Source organism: Oryx dammah, unplaced genomic scaffold (assembly GCF_014754425.2).
Source record: "Oryx dammah isolate SB20612 unplaced genomic scaffold, SCBI_Odam_1.1 HiC_scaffold_13, whole genome shotgun sequence".
NCBI classification, from domain to species: Eukaryota; Metazoa; Chordata; class Mammalia; order Artiodactyla; family Bovidae; genus Oryx; species Oryx dammah.
In genome coordinates, this window is record NW_024070197.1 from 20,019,692 (window position 1) to 20,034,243 (window position 14,552).

Below are 14,552 nucleotides of genomic sequence, written 5' to 3' on the forward strand. Positions count from 1 at the left end.
GATACAAGGATGATTCAATATAATGCAAATGATTTCCCCAATTAATAAAAGATAAAAATCATATGATCATCTCAATAGATGCAAAAGAGGATTTGATGAACTTCAATATCCTTTCATGATTAAAAACTCTCAACAAATTAAGTATACAGAAAGGGTATCTTATCATAATAAAGGCCGTACATGACAAGCCCACAGTTACCATCAACTCAATGGTGAAAAAAATGAAAGCTTTTCCACTAAGACCAGGAATACAACAAGTTGCTTAGACATACCACTCCTATTCAACACAGTACTGGAAATACTAACTAGAGCAATGACGTCAGAAAAAAACACATCCAATTTAGAAAGGAAGAAGTAAAACTGTCTCTCTTGGCAGATGATATGATCTTATCTATAGAAAATCCTTAAGACTCCATCAAAAAGCTGTTGAAGTAATCAATTCAGTAAAGCTGCAAAGTAAAAAAACAACATACAAAATCAGTTGCATTTCTACATACTAACAATGACCTATCTGAAAACAAAAGCACACGATCCCATTTATAATAGCACTGAAAACACAATAATTAGGAATAAAATCTAACCAATGAAATGAAATACTATAAGCCATTGATTAAATAAATTGAAGACACAAATAAACAGACATTTTGTGTTCATGGGTCAGAAGAATTAATACTGTTAAAATGTCCATATCACCCAAAGCTAACTATAAATTTAATCCCAATCTCTATCAAAATTCCAATGGCATTTCTCACAAAAAACAGAAAAAGTAACCCTAAAATTCATATGGAGCCACAAAAGATCAAGAAGAGCCAATGCAATCTTGAGAAAGAGGGAAAAAATTGGAAGCATCTCACTTCCTGATTTCAAACTATACTACCAAGCTATAGCCACCAAAAACACTATGGTACTGGCATAGAAACAGACACACAGACTAATGGAATAGAATCAAGAGCCCAGAAACAAACCTATGCACATAAGATCAACTAACACTTGGCAAAGAAGTCATGAATACTCAATGAGGAAACGATAGATACTTCTATTATTATAGATGGTCTTAGAAAAACTGGATATTTATATGCAAAAGAATGAAATCAGACACCTATCTTATACCAGTCACAAAAATTAACTCAAAAGGGGTTACAGACTTAAAGGTAAGGCCTAAAACTGTAAAACTTCCAGAAAAAAACATAAGATATTATAGAACACTTGATCCGTGGCATAGAAGAGAGAAAAGAGGTTAAGTAAAAATGCTGTAGTCCTGAATTTGAATTGGAAGTATCAGCATGATTGACACATGCAATCACGTGATTGTATATATAATATGGATTAGATGTAATATGGGAGAAATAGAAGTAAAAATGCTGTAATCTTAAAATTTGGATTGGATGGAAATTATTACAACCACCATTTTGAAAAATGATTTCACAAGATCTAGAAAAGTGAACTATTACATATACTCTAGGATTCATTGGTATATATCCTAGAGAGACTCTTGACTATATTAAACAAGATAATAATGTATAATAACATGCATATATATGTTCTCTACAAAACAGAAACTAACCAAAATACCCATCAACAATACTATGGTTAAATCACTTATGTTATCTTCATCAATGGAATATTACCCAGCAATTAAAACCAGTGACTACACCGACACATAATCCTGGACGAATCCGTAAAATGCAAGGTTGAGCAGAGGAAGTAAACACAGAAGAAAACATTTAGATGAGTCAACTAATATAAAACCCCAAAGCATTCAATACTTAACAGTAAATTGTTTAAGGATACATAAATAGGTGGTAGAACTACACAGAGAAGTAAAGGAGGGATCAACATGATTTAGCATGAGAGGGTAACTAAAGGGGGTGTGTTCAGAGCAGGGCACATGGAGGGTGGTGCTGGTTATGTTTCATCTCTCCAGCTAGTGAGAGGGTAAGAGGCAGGAAGGCCAGAGGTCCCCAAGCGGCAGGAGGAAATAAACTGCAAGTAGCAAACGTTTTTTTTCTTTCTCTACACAAAATTAGAGAGACTTCTTTTAATTCTGTGTTGACGGCATCTGGTTCTGCCTTGAGCTAACCAACACATTTTTCTTATGGAAATGTTTTTCTTAAGCTATGTTGATGAAACTATGTATTTACCTTGGAATCTGCCTTTCTTCAAAATGGTTCCACCTGAGACTAACTTATTCTTTTCTCAAAACTTGGGCTGATAATGGCTCAACAAACCAGTATTCCTGTCAATTGTTTGATGGCCAGGAGATGACACACCTTGTGCCATCCCACCTCAAAAATGCATATTGTGGGACAGGAGCCTGGTAAAACTCCCTCAGCTTTGCGGTGTCTCTCTTATCCAATTAATAGCTTTCCAACAGACAGAAAACACTGTTAAAAATTAGCAAGCAGACCCACTTCCTGTCCCCTTATGTCTATGTCAGACGCTTTCCCTATCTCTATTATACTTTTATAAAACTTTGCTACACAAAAAGTTCCAAGTAGTCAAGTCTTGTCCCTGATCCCAGATCAAAATCCTCTTCTCCGGAGGTCACAAACCCCACACACATAACACAGTCACGTAACACACGGCTCACAGCAGCAAACTTTCATCTTCGGGGCTCGTCTGAGATCTTTAAGACAAGGTAAGGACGCCTGGAGTTCTAGTTCTTTGCTCTCCTAGTAAACACATTTTCTGCTGTACTTTACTAACTCTACGGTGTGCCTATGTGCATGAAAGCAGCATGAGAGAGATGTGGATTTAGCCATGAAGCAAGTATTGAGCCCTGCTCTGTGGTTTCATGGTGCCTCATAATGACTGAAGGCAGCCCCAAAAAGGGGAGCCTTGTCGGGGGTTTATATTGACCTGCCAATGCCAAGAGGCACCCAACATTCCTGCGAGGGAAGCGGCCAGAAATGGGTGAAGCCTGGGGACCAAACATTCCCTTCTCGGTTACCTTTTCCTGGTCTTTTTGACCATTTTGTAACTTCCTGAGGAATTAGAACTACTGCCAAACCTGCTGGATCACAGACTTGCAAGGGACTTGCAGTCCACAATGTTGGTTGTTGTATTGCGCACTACAGACAAGAGCACGTTCGGAAGCTGGATGGAGCTCCATCTCCCAGAATGTCTCTCAGGCTAGAAGTTGTCTCTTAGCTGCCTGTCTCAGAGGGCAGCAACCTGAAAGTGAGTCTTTATCATGGCTGTGCCTTCGATCTATATGGATAGTAGCACCGCTGGTGACCATGAGGTTTTTGAGGACATAGATCAGGAATCCCAGGATCTGGTCAGATTGGAAGTGCAATGGGCTTCTTCCTTTGGTAAAGCTAGCTCTTATCAGGCCAGAGAAGGCTCGTTGGTGGCTTTGGAAGGATTGGCTTAATAGCTCGAGGACAAAAATCAATTTATCCTCGCTAGCTAGCCCTTCACCACCTCTTCTGCTATCACACATACCGGTGTATTGACACTCAGAAGGGACACCTTTTATTTTTTTTTTTTCCCTATCATGTAACTATTTTTTTTTTTTTTACAATATTGTATTGGTTTTGCCATACATTGACATGAATCTGCCACGGGTGTACATGAGTTCCCAATCCTGAACCCCCCTCCCACCACCCTCCCCATATCATCTCTCTGGGTCATCCCAGTGCACCAGCCCCAAGAATCCTGTATTCTGCATCAAACCTAGACTGGCGATTCGTTTCTTACATGACAGTATACATGTTTCAATGTCATTCTCCCAAATCATCCCACCCTCTCCCTCTCCCACAGAGTCCAAAAGTCTGTTCTATACATCTGTGTCTCTTTTGCTGTCTCACATACAGGGTTATCACTACTATCTTTCTAAATTCCATATATATGTGTTAGTATACTGTATTGGTGTTTTTCTTTCTGGCTTACTTACACTCTGTATAATCGGCTCCAGTTTCATTCACCTCATTAGAACTGATTCAAATGTATTCTTTTTAATGGCTGAGTAATACTCCATTGTGTATATGTACCACAGCTTTCTTATCCATTCATCTGCTGATGAACATCTAGGTTGCTCCCATGTCCGGGCTATTATAGACACCTTTGACTTTATGTTCATCCTCTAGGATCATATGCAAAGGGCAGTCAGAAAGGCTGAAGAACAGCCACACAAGCTGTTGCCTCTCCATGAAACACCCACTGGGAAAAATAACCCATCTATAAGAGTTAATAAGCCCTTTTCTTATCAAGAAATACGAAGAATCAAGGAAGATCTGGGAGACTATTTGGAGGACCCAGAAAAATATATTAGAGCCTTAAGGGTGTTACTCTGCTTTATGATCTTATTTGGAAGGATGTGATGTATCAATTCAGTTCAGTCACTCAGTCGTGTCTGACTCTTTGCAACCCCATGGACCACAGCACACCAGGCCTCCCTGTCTATTACCAAATCAGAGAGTCCACCCAAACTCATGTCCCCTGAGTTGGTGATGCCATCCAACCATCTCATCCTTTGTTGTCCCCTTCTCCTCCTGCCCTCAATCTTTCCCAGCATCAGGGTCTTTTCAAATGAGTCAGTTCTTCAAGACAGGTGGCCAAAGTACTGGAGTTTCAGCTTTAGCATCAGTCCTTCCAATGAACACTCAGGACTGATCTCCTTTAGGATGGACTGGCTGGATCTCCTTGCAGTCCAAGGGACGCTCATGAGTCTTCTCCAACAACACAGTTCAAAAACATCAACTCTTCAGAGTTCAGCTTTCTTTATAGTCCAAATCTCACATCCATACATGACTACTGGAAAAATCACAGCCTTAACTAGACAGACCTTTGTTGGCAAAGTAATGTCTCTGCTTTTTAATATGCTATCTAGGTTGGTCATAACTTTTCTTCCAAGGAGTAAGCATTTTTTAATTCCATGGCTGCAATCACCATCTGCAGTGATTTTGGAGCCCAAGAAAATAAAGTTTGTCACTGTTTCCATTGTTTCTCCACCTATTTGCTATAAAGTAATGGGACAAGATGCCATGATCATAGTTTTCTGAATGTTGAGCTTTAAGCCAACTTTTTCACTCTCCTCTTTCACTTTCATCAAGAGGCTCTTTAGTTTGTCTTCACTCTCTGACATAAAGGTGGTGTCATCTGCATACCTGAGGTTATTGATATTTCTCCTGGCAATCTTGATTCCAGCTTGTGCTTCATCCAGCCCAGCATTTCTCATAATGTCAGGAAGCAACAGTTAGAACTGGACATGGAACAACAGACTGGTTCCAAATAGGAAAAGGAATACATCAAGGCTGTATATTGTCACCCTGCTTATTTAAGTTATGTGCAGAGTACATCATGAGAAACGCTGGACTGGAAGAAACACAAGCTGGAATCAAGATTACCAAGAGAAATATCAATAACCTCAGATATGCAGATGACACTACCCTTATGGCAAGAAAGTGAAGAGGAGCTAAAAAGCCTCTTGATGAAAGTGCAAGAGGAGAGTGAAAAAGTTGGCTTAAAGCTCAACATTCAGAAAACGAAGATCATGGCATCCGGTCCCATCACTTCATGGGAAATAGATGGGGAAACAGTGGAATCAGTGTCAGACTTCATTTTTTTGGGCTCCAAAATCACTGCAGATGGTGACTGCAGCCATGAAATTAAAAGATGCTTACTCCTTGGAAGAAAAGTTATGACCAACCTGGATAGTATATTCAAAAGCAGAGATATTACTTTGCCAACTAAGGTCCGTCTAGTCAAGGCTATGGTTTTTCCAGTGATCATGTATGGATGTGAGAGTTGGGACTGTGAAGAAATCTGTGCACCAAAGAATTGATCCTTTTGAACTGTGGTGTTGGAGAAGACTCTTGAGAGTCTCTTGGACTGCAAGGAGATCCAACCAGTCCATCCTAAAGATCAGTCCTGGGTGTTCATTGGAGGGACTGATGTTGAAGCTGAAACTCCAATACTTTGGCCACCTGATGCAAAGAGCTAACTCATTTGAAAAGACCCTGATGCTGGAAAAGATTGAGGGCAGGAGGAGAAGGGGACAACAGAGTCTGAGATGGTTGGATGGCATCACCAACACAAAGGACATGAGTTTGGGTGGACTCCAGGAGTTGGTGATGGACAAGGAGGCCTGATGTGCTGTGGTTCATGGGTAGCAAAGAGTCAGACACGACTGAGTGACTGAATTGAACTGAACTCTGCCTATAAGTTAAATAAGCAGGGTGACAATATACAGCCTTGATGTACTCCTTTTCCTATTTGGAACCAGTCTGTTGTTCCATGTCCAGTTCTAACTGTTGCTTCCTGACCTACATACAGATTTCTCAAGAGGCAGGTCAGGAGGTCTGCTATTCCTATCTCTTTCAGAATTTTCCACAGTTTATTGTGATCCACACAGTCATATCCTGGGGCAAATGCTAACTCCTGACTCAAAAACTCCAGTTTTGGGGAAAGCTATTGCCTGTAGAGATGAATGGCTTGGTAATGAATCAGCAGGAAAGAGGGAGGACAAGATAGCCACCCTCCCTATTGGGAATCCGGCAGTCTCAACTAAAGAACCAGACTGGGACTATAGCACAGCTAAAGGAAGATGGAATCAGAGTCATTTTGTCAGATGTATTCTTGAAGGACTCAGACGAGTACATGCTAAGACTTTAAATTATGCCAAGGTGGCAAACATAGAAGAGGAAAAGAAGAAAGCACCCAGTAAATTTCTAGACAGTGAGAAGCCCTTCACAGATTCACGGAGATTGATCCCAAAAGTAAAGAGTGACGAATTATCTTAAAGGATAGATTTCTCACTCAGTTGGCTCCTAATGTCCACTATAAGCTACTAAAACAGGCATATGAACCAAATCAGTCTTTAGATAATCTGTTACAACTGGCTTAAACAGTTTATTATATGGAAATAAGGAATATTCATAAGGAATATGAGGAGAGGAAGGAAAGACAGAGAAAGACCAAGGAACAGACTGAAGCCCTAATAATGGTGGTCAGAACCATTCTGAGACAGCCTGAGAAAAGTGCCCAGAGGGACCCAGGTGGAAAGGGACAGATTTGTGATTGCTGTGAAAAGGGGTACCTCAAGTAGGATTGCGCTCAGGCTTCTAAGTTGCCCCCAGGTCCATGTCCGATCTGCAAAAAACCACACTGGAGGAGAGACTGCCCCCAGAGACGTAGGACCCAGGAGTTGGACTATCAAGACAATCAGGACTAAAGGTGCCCAGGGGTCCCCACACAAGCTCCCATTCTAATTACACCCGAGAAACCCAAGGTATTAATGACTGTGGGGGGCCAATCAGTTGATTTTCATTTGAACACCAGGGCAACTTACTCTGTGCTCACTGAAGCCCCTGGCCCACTTTCTCCCCAGTCCACTAAAGTAACTGCAATGTCTGCACAAACCAAACGTTATTATTTCAGTTGTCCTCTAAGCTACAACTAGGACTCTGTGCTATTTTTACATGAGTTTCTGATCATGCCAGAGTCTCCTCACCCCTTTTGGGGATAGATATACTGAGCAAGGTCCATGCCTCTGTTTTCATGAATATGGAGCCTCTTCTTCTTCCCCATTAATTGAATAAAATATAAATCCTAGAGTGTGGGCTGATGGAAAAACTGTGGGTCAAGCACAAAATGCTGTTCCTGTCACTGTCAAGCTCAAAGACCCACACGTTTCTGCACATCAAAAGCAGTATCCTCTAAAATCCGAGGTTAAGTAAGGGTTAAAAGATATCATTGAAAATTTAAAGAAGCAAGGGGCTATTAATTCCCTCATACAGTCCACGTAACACTCCTACTTTGGGTGTGAAAAAGTCAAATGATACACGGTGACTAGTTCAAGATTTATGAATAATAAATGAGGCTGTGGTTCCTTTACACCCAATGGTACCTAATCCTTATACTCTATATTGTCTGAAATTCCTGAAGAGCTAAATATTTTTCAGTAATTGATTTAAAAGATGCCTTCAATTCTATACCATTAGCAGAAGAAAGTCAATTTTTATTTGCCTTTGAAGACCCTACCCAGCCAGCTTCTCAGTCAACCTGGACAGTTTTGCCCCAGGGGTTTCATGCCAGCCCTCACTTACTCGGACAGAGTTTGTCACGGGACCTACAAAACTTTAATAGCCCTGAGGCAGTGGGGCTACTGGTGTTACAATACGTAGACAATATTCTGCTCTGTTCTGAGACAGAGGAAGCTTGCTCATAAGCCTCAGAAGGCTTCCTAAACCTTTTGGCTGGCTGTGGTTATAAGGCATCAAGGGAAAAGGCTCAGCTTTGTCAACAATGTGTTAAATATCTGGGCCTCATCATATCCAAAGGGACGGAGGCCACAGGCCCTGAGAGAATTAAGCCTATACTAAATCATCCCCTGCCTATGACTTAAGACATCTAAGAGGATTTGGGGGCATCACAGGCTACTGCCGCATTTGGATTCCAGGTTATGGGGAACTTGCCCAGCCTTTATACAAACTCGTAACTGAAACTCAGCAAGCCCAAACCGACAAACTGGTTTGGTCTCAAAAGGCTTTGAAGGCTCTACAAACTGCTCTCCTGCAAGCTCCTGCTTTGAGCTTGCCCACAGAGTCAGAGTTTAATTTGTTTGTCAGTCATTGTTGTTAGAACCAATAACTAAGTTTAAAGTTTGTGGCAGATTTCAGCTTTTCAACAGGCATCACAAGAACTCCAGGAGGTGACACATGACCCAGCCTTTGAGTCAAACAAGCCATGGTTTAAGCCAGGAACCAAAGTCCTGATAAAAACACTGGGACCTGGCAGGGGGGTTGGGGGGGGGGGGCATCTCTTGAGGCCCTCTGGGAAGGTCCTAACCAGGTTATTCTTTCTTCTCCCACAACTGTCAAGGTGCCAGGAATTGATTCGTGGGTGCACCACACGAGTTAAAAAGTGGCATCCTGACCCCTCAGGCTAAGCCAATCATTTTATCTTTATTCTCTATGTTTTTACCTTTTCACTTTTCAAATGGGCCCAATAATCTATATATGGGTCTGCTTCTGCTGACTCCAAAATCCTGATTCTGCTGTTTAACTCTCAAGATAATGCCTTCCTGTCCTGGGCTCATTCCTAAGCCATATTCCACAATCAAATTGCTGGATCTGCAGAGCATGCCCCTCCTCATCAGTGGAAGACTTCCTGTGGTGGGCGTCTCCACTTCAAGGAAAGGACTTTCTCCTAGTCTGCGACTACCTTCGACAACAATCACATGTGACGCCTCTTCTTAATCTGATGACATCTAACAATCCTAAAATGGACTGGTGTTAACACTTCGCACCTTAACCACGCACATGTGACTTTTAATTTGTATTGTTTTAACTTGGTTTAATGATGATTTAGCTGCACCTAAAAAGACAAATGGGTCTAGATCTGATGGATTTTTGCCTCATATTTATAAAATATGGAATGAGGTCATATGGCTAACTCCTGAAAAGGGACGCCTAATGTCTAGTGCTCTCATATGCTGGGAACAAATAGAGCCATCCCTGAAAGTTAGAACAACTATAATGACTGCAAACAATTGGGGTTTCCGCCTCAGGAAATACATATGTAATCATTCCTGTGTTTTCCAACCCCAGTAAAGGTCCTCCTTTTTCCTGGCCAGGCATTGATTGAGACTGGATCCCTCAGTCACACTGGTTTGCACCAAGTGGGACCTCATGGATATGTGGCTCTTACCTATGGGCATTGCTTGCCCCTGGCTGGATAAGGAGAAGCACCCTAGGTCTAGCTTTTACTCATGGCTTCATATTTTCAGAGCTTCCAGAGAAGCCTGCTAATCTGCCACACCTTAGAATCGTTGGACAAGGTCTGTATTTCATTGGTATGATTATTTGGCAGCAATATTCGTTCCCTCTCTGGGAACTATAGACATTATGCTATGAGTTGATGCTCTAACTTGACTCAACAAGCCAAGATTCTCAAAAAGCTATTTCAGCCCTTAATGCTGAACAACAGATTGGCCTTAGATATTCTAACAGTCACACGAGGAGAAACTTGTGCCAATATTTACAATAAGCACTAATATCACTCACTTTATTAAATACATGAACAAGATGATTCAGGCTATGGGTACTCTGAAGCCTCAGTTGCTTCACTTTGGGAGATGTTAACTAGTTACCCATGGTGGAAAACTATCTTACTTGTAATTCTGACCCTTCTGTTTTTGCTGTTTGCTCCCTGCATCTGCAACTGTGTAGCTGGATTTGTTTCTAGCCGCATGAAGGCTTTTAAGTTACAAATGTTGTCCAAACTCCTATGAGTGCCACAGCTTCCTCCAACTACTACTTGGGGCCTCTGGATCAGAGATCCTTAATAGGAAGGTTAGGACAATGTGCTGCCTCACCAATTTAGGGACGATGCCCCTTGTCAGCTCAGAAGCAGTTAAGGAATGAGAACGGCACCCCTATCCCTAAGCAATATAATTCTCCTAAAAGAAAAGGGGGCAATAAGAGGGTAACAGGCAGGAAGGGCCAGAGGTTCCCAAGTGACAAGAGGAAATAAATCACAAGTGGCAAACTTTTTTTTTTCCTTCTCTATCAAAATTAAGAGAGGCTTCCACCTGGTTCTGCAGCAGACCAATGTGTTTTTCTTACGGAAACATTTTTCCTAAGCTATGCTGATGAAACTATGTATTTACTTTGGAATCTGCCTTTCTTCAAAATGGTTCCACCTGAGACTTTTTCTTTCCTCAAACCTTGGGCTAATGACTCAACAAACCAGTATTCTATCAATTGTTTGATGACCAAGGGATGACACACCTTGTGCCACCCCACCTCAAAAATGCATATTGTGGGACAGGGGCCTGGTAAAACGCCCTCAGCTTTGAGGTGTCTCTCTTATCTGATTAATAGCCTTCTAAGAGACATAAAACACCTTGCTAAAAACTAGCAAGGGGGCACTCTTTCTGTCCCCTTCTGATGCCTATATCAGAAGCTTTCCCTAGCTCTATATTTTAATAAAACTTTGCTATACAAAAAGCTCCAAGTTGTCAAGCCAGATATGGCACCCCACTCCACTACTCTTGCCTGGAAAATCCCATGGACGGAGGAGCCTGGAAGACTGCAATCCATGGGGTCACTGAGGGTCAGACACGACTGAGCAACTTCACTTTCACTTTCATGCATTGGAGAAGGAAATGGCAACCCACTCCAGCGTTCTTGCTTGGAGAATCACAGGGATGGGGAGCCTGGTGGACTGCCGTCTATGGGGTCCCACAGAATCGGACACCACTGAAGTGACTTAGCAGCAGCAGCAGTCAAGCCTTGTCTCAGACCCTGGGATGAAATCCTCTCCTCCAGAGGTCACGAATCCTGACAAAACTCACGGCTCACAGCAGCAACCTTTCACTAGGAAACAGATCTACTGCCGCATGTTCTTTCCTTCAAATTGAACATGTTTTCTAGCTTCACTGTACATATATGTCTTGATATAAAATATTTAAAAGGAGAAGAAAAGGAAAGGGCTCTAGGTCTAGGGAGCATCTTTAGGGTGGGGACAGCATGAACAAGCTTTCAAGCCATGCTCCCTATGACCCTGGCAAGGAGGTGGCCAGGGCTGCTGCAGGCCAATGAGTTTCCATTGGAGGAGGAGGAACTGAGCCCACACTTCCTCTTGATGAAGGGTGGGGGAGGGTCATACCCAGCCCTGAGCAGAGTGGGAAGGGAGAATACTGGAAAAGGCAAGGAGGCTCAGAGCAGCACTGTAGGGTGAGATGAGGCCCAAAAGCAGAAAAAGGAGGGGGAAAAGACTCAAAATGGCCACATGACTCCGGGTGGGGAATAGTATCCAACACCATTTCCTATCGCTAACACAGAGCAGAGTGGCCATTCAGTACTAGAACCTAGTACCAAGAGAGACATGTTACAGTACAAACTTTCAATCACATCATATGGTGATGAGACAAAGCTTACATGTTGTCATTTTCTCACATTACCCAACTGTGTAGCTTACACATTTCATCATCTCAGTGGAGATAAAACTCTCTCTTTCATATTTTGAGTACAGGAAGTTGAGAGAGATAAAATCCAGTGACAATACACCAATCTCAATTCAACTGAGGCTTAAAAAAAAAATACAAGCAAACTTAAACTGGACACTTTGAAGATAACAGTTTGAAAAGGAAGGCATGGGGTTACGAGCCAAAATTATGACATGGGCTGGTCACTATACATGGCCTGTTGTAATTCTGGAAACTATCAATGGATATTTTAAAGCAAGAGTGGCTTTTCCTGTATCTTTTCTTTTTTTGTACTGTAAACATGTGCTGTTTGATATGACCTGAATTTATTTTTTGACCTGAATTTAATTTACAACTTTTTTTGCAAACAAAACAAAAAATTTACATCTTTAAAGCAAGTTATCTTCATAAGAAAAAAAATGAGTTCGTTTATTATGAAACTGTGAGGATACCCAAACAAGGCCCTAGTTAACATTCAACAGTATGAACTTGAGTTTCCGTCCACTGTTCCTCAGAGCTGAACTGGGTTTGACAGAATTGGAGCCACCACTGCCTCCTCTGTCTTCCATCTTTCCCTCTCACATCCAGCCTGTAAGGAAGTCCTCTTTCTCAGCCTCTTCTGCGAACTGCTGCACACAGCCCAGGAAACCTGCTGTTCCAGATAAAACACAGACCCCAGACCAGTGTATCAGCAGCTCCTTACATTTGTCTGAGACTTCAGACTCCACAGGGAACACGCCAAAACCTCTAAAACTTCAAACCCATTCTATTGGCCAGGGCGCTGGTAGCAACACCGTCCAGCTCCCAGCAGGATTCAGCTTGTTTCATTCCCCAGGAATATAAGGCATCTGGTTTTCTATACCCTTCAGCTCATCATCGCCTTCCAGCTGTCACTGTTTAAGTTCAGTGTGTTCCCTCTGATACTGAGCTTCCCCTGGTCTAGTCTCAGCTTCAGCCTGGACACACTCAAGATATCCTGCCACTATCTTGAAGTTCTTTTCTTTCAGCTCCTGATCAGCCTCTCCTCCCCCAAAGCCAGTTCCTTTAGCTCCCTGTGTAGCTGTTCACCATCATCTTCATTCACTTGCTCTGAGATCTCCAGGGTTTGCAGCTCTATCACTTGTCTTCAGGGAGATGCAGCTGAGTGTCCACCTGGCCTAAAACAGAGTCTGTGCCTCGCTCACCCACTGATGAGCCACAACTGCTTGCCCCAACAGGAAGTCAGAAAGCCTCCAGTGATTTTACTTTTTAGCTAATGTTCTCCCTGGGGCTGTGTCAGACACCTCCCAATCAGAGTGAAGCTGCTGGCACTTTCCACAGACATCAACCAGGCTGGGGGATGAATGTGTGAGACACATCCTGATGGGGGTTGATAAATGGCTCCTCTCCTGAGTTAGTCCCTTCCTACTTCTCTCCTGGCTTGACCTGGGCTGGGGGTAGTGATGGAGCAGTAGATTCCTGGATGGACACACTCCAGTTTCAGGGGCTGGCTACAGTGCTGACACACAAAGCTGGCCTGCATGGTGCCACTGGGCATCTCTAACTGTTCCATCCCTCAGGATCTGGAGCAAGACCTCCAGAACCACTCCGTCTTCAGTTGCTTCCTGGTCTGCAGCCAACAGTCATGCACTTTTCAGTTCAGTTCAGTTCAATCGCTCAGTTGTGTCCGACTCTTTTTGATTAATCACAGCACGCCAAGCCGCCCTGTCCATCACCAACTCCCGGAGTTCACTCAAACTCATGTCCATTGAGTCGGTGATGCCATCCAGCCATCTCATCCTCGGTCGTCCCCTTTTCCTCCTGCCCCCAATCCCTCCCAGCATCAGGGTCTTTTCCAATGAGTCAACTCTTCGCATGAGATGGCCAAAGTACTGGAGTTTCAGCTTCAGCATCAGTCCTTCCAATGAACACCCAGGATTTATCTTCTTTAGGATGGACTGGTTGGATCCCCCTGCAGTCCAAGGGACTCTCAGGAGTCTTCTCCAAGACCACAGTTCAAAAGCATCAATTGTTTGGCACTCAGCTTTCTTCACAGTCCAACTCTCATATCCATACATGACCACTGGAAAAACCATATCCTTGACTATTTGAACCTTTGTTGGCAAAGTAATGTCTCTGCTCTTTAATATGCTATGCACTTTTACTATTTATTACTCACCTGTTAGCATCCTGAGTGCTTTACAAGTATTGGCCCTTAACCAACATTTACCAGCACGTTAGGAGCTGGATGCTGGGCTCCTAGTGGACACAGCTGTGACCAGTGCAGTTACAGACCCTGCCCCCATGTGGACCAGGGTCCGGTGGGGAAGATAACCCTGGGAATGCCCACATGGAGTGTACATGCTTTTAAGAGATGTGGGCAGGGAGCCTCCAACAGGCCTCAACATCCTATAAGAACTCACCCTGACCCAACTCCGCCCACTGCTGCACCTCTGCCCCAAATACCTGGGGGTGCTGGCTGCCTTGTTCCTTCCCTTTCTTCATCTCTAGGAGCTCAGATCTATGTCTCCCCGACTGCAGCTCTGAAACATCTTTGTTCAAGGTCTGAACACCTTCAGCAGCCTCCTGTCCTCCTCTCTCTGCCCTTTTCCCCCCAGCTTCTCTGATGCCACCTTCA

At 43.0% G+C, this 14,552-nt stretch overlaps 1 pseudogene; it reads right to left on the reverse strand.

Moving 5' to 3' along the window:
• Positions 1–11,196: 11,196 nt before the first annotated feature.
• LOC120872626 lies at positions 11,197–13,590 on the reverse strand (annotated as a pseudogene).
• Between the last annotated feature and the right edge of the window lie 962 nt (positions 13,591–14,552).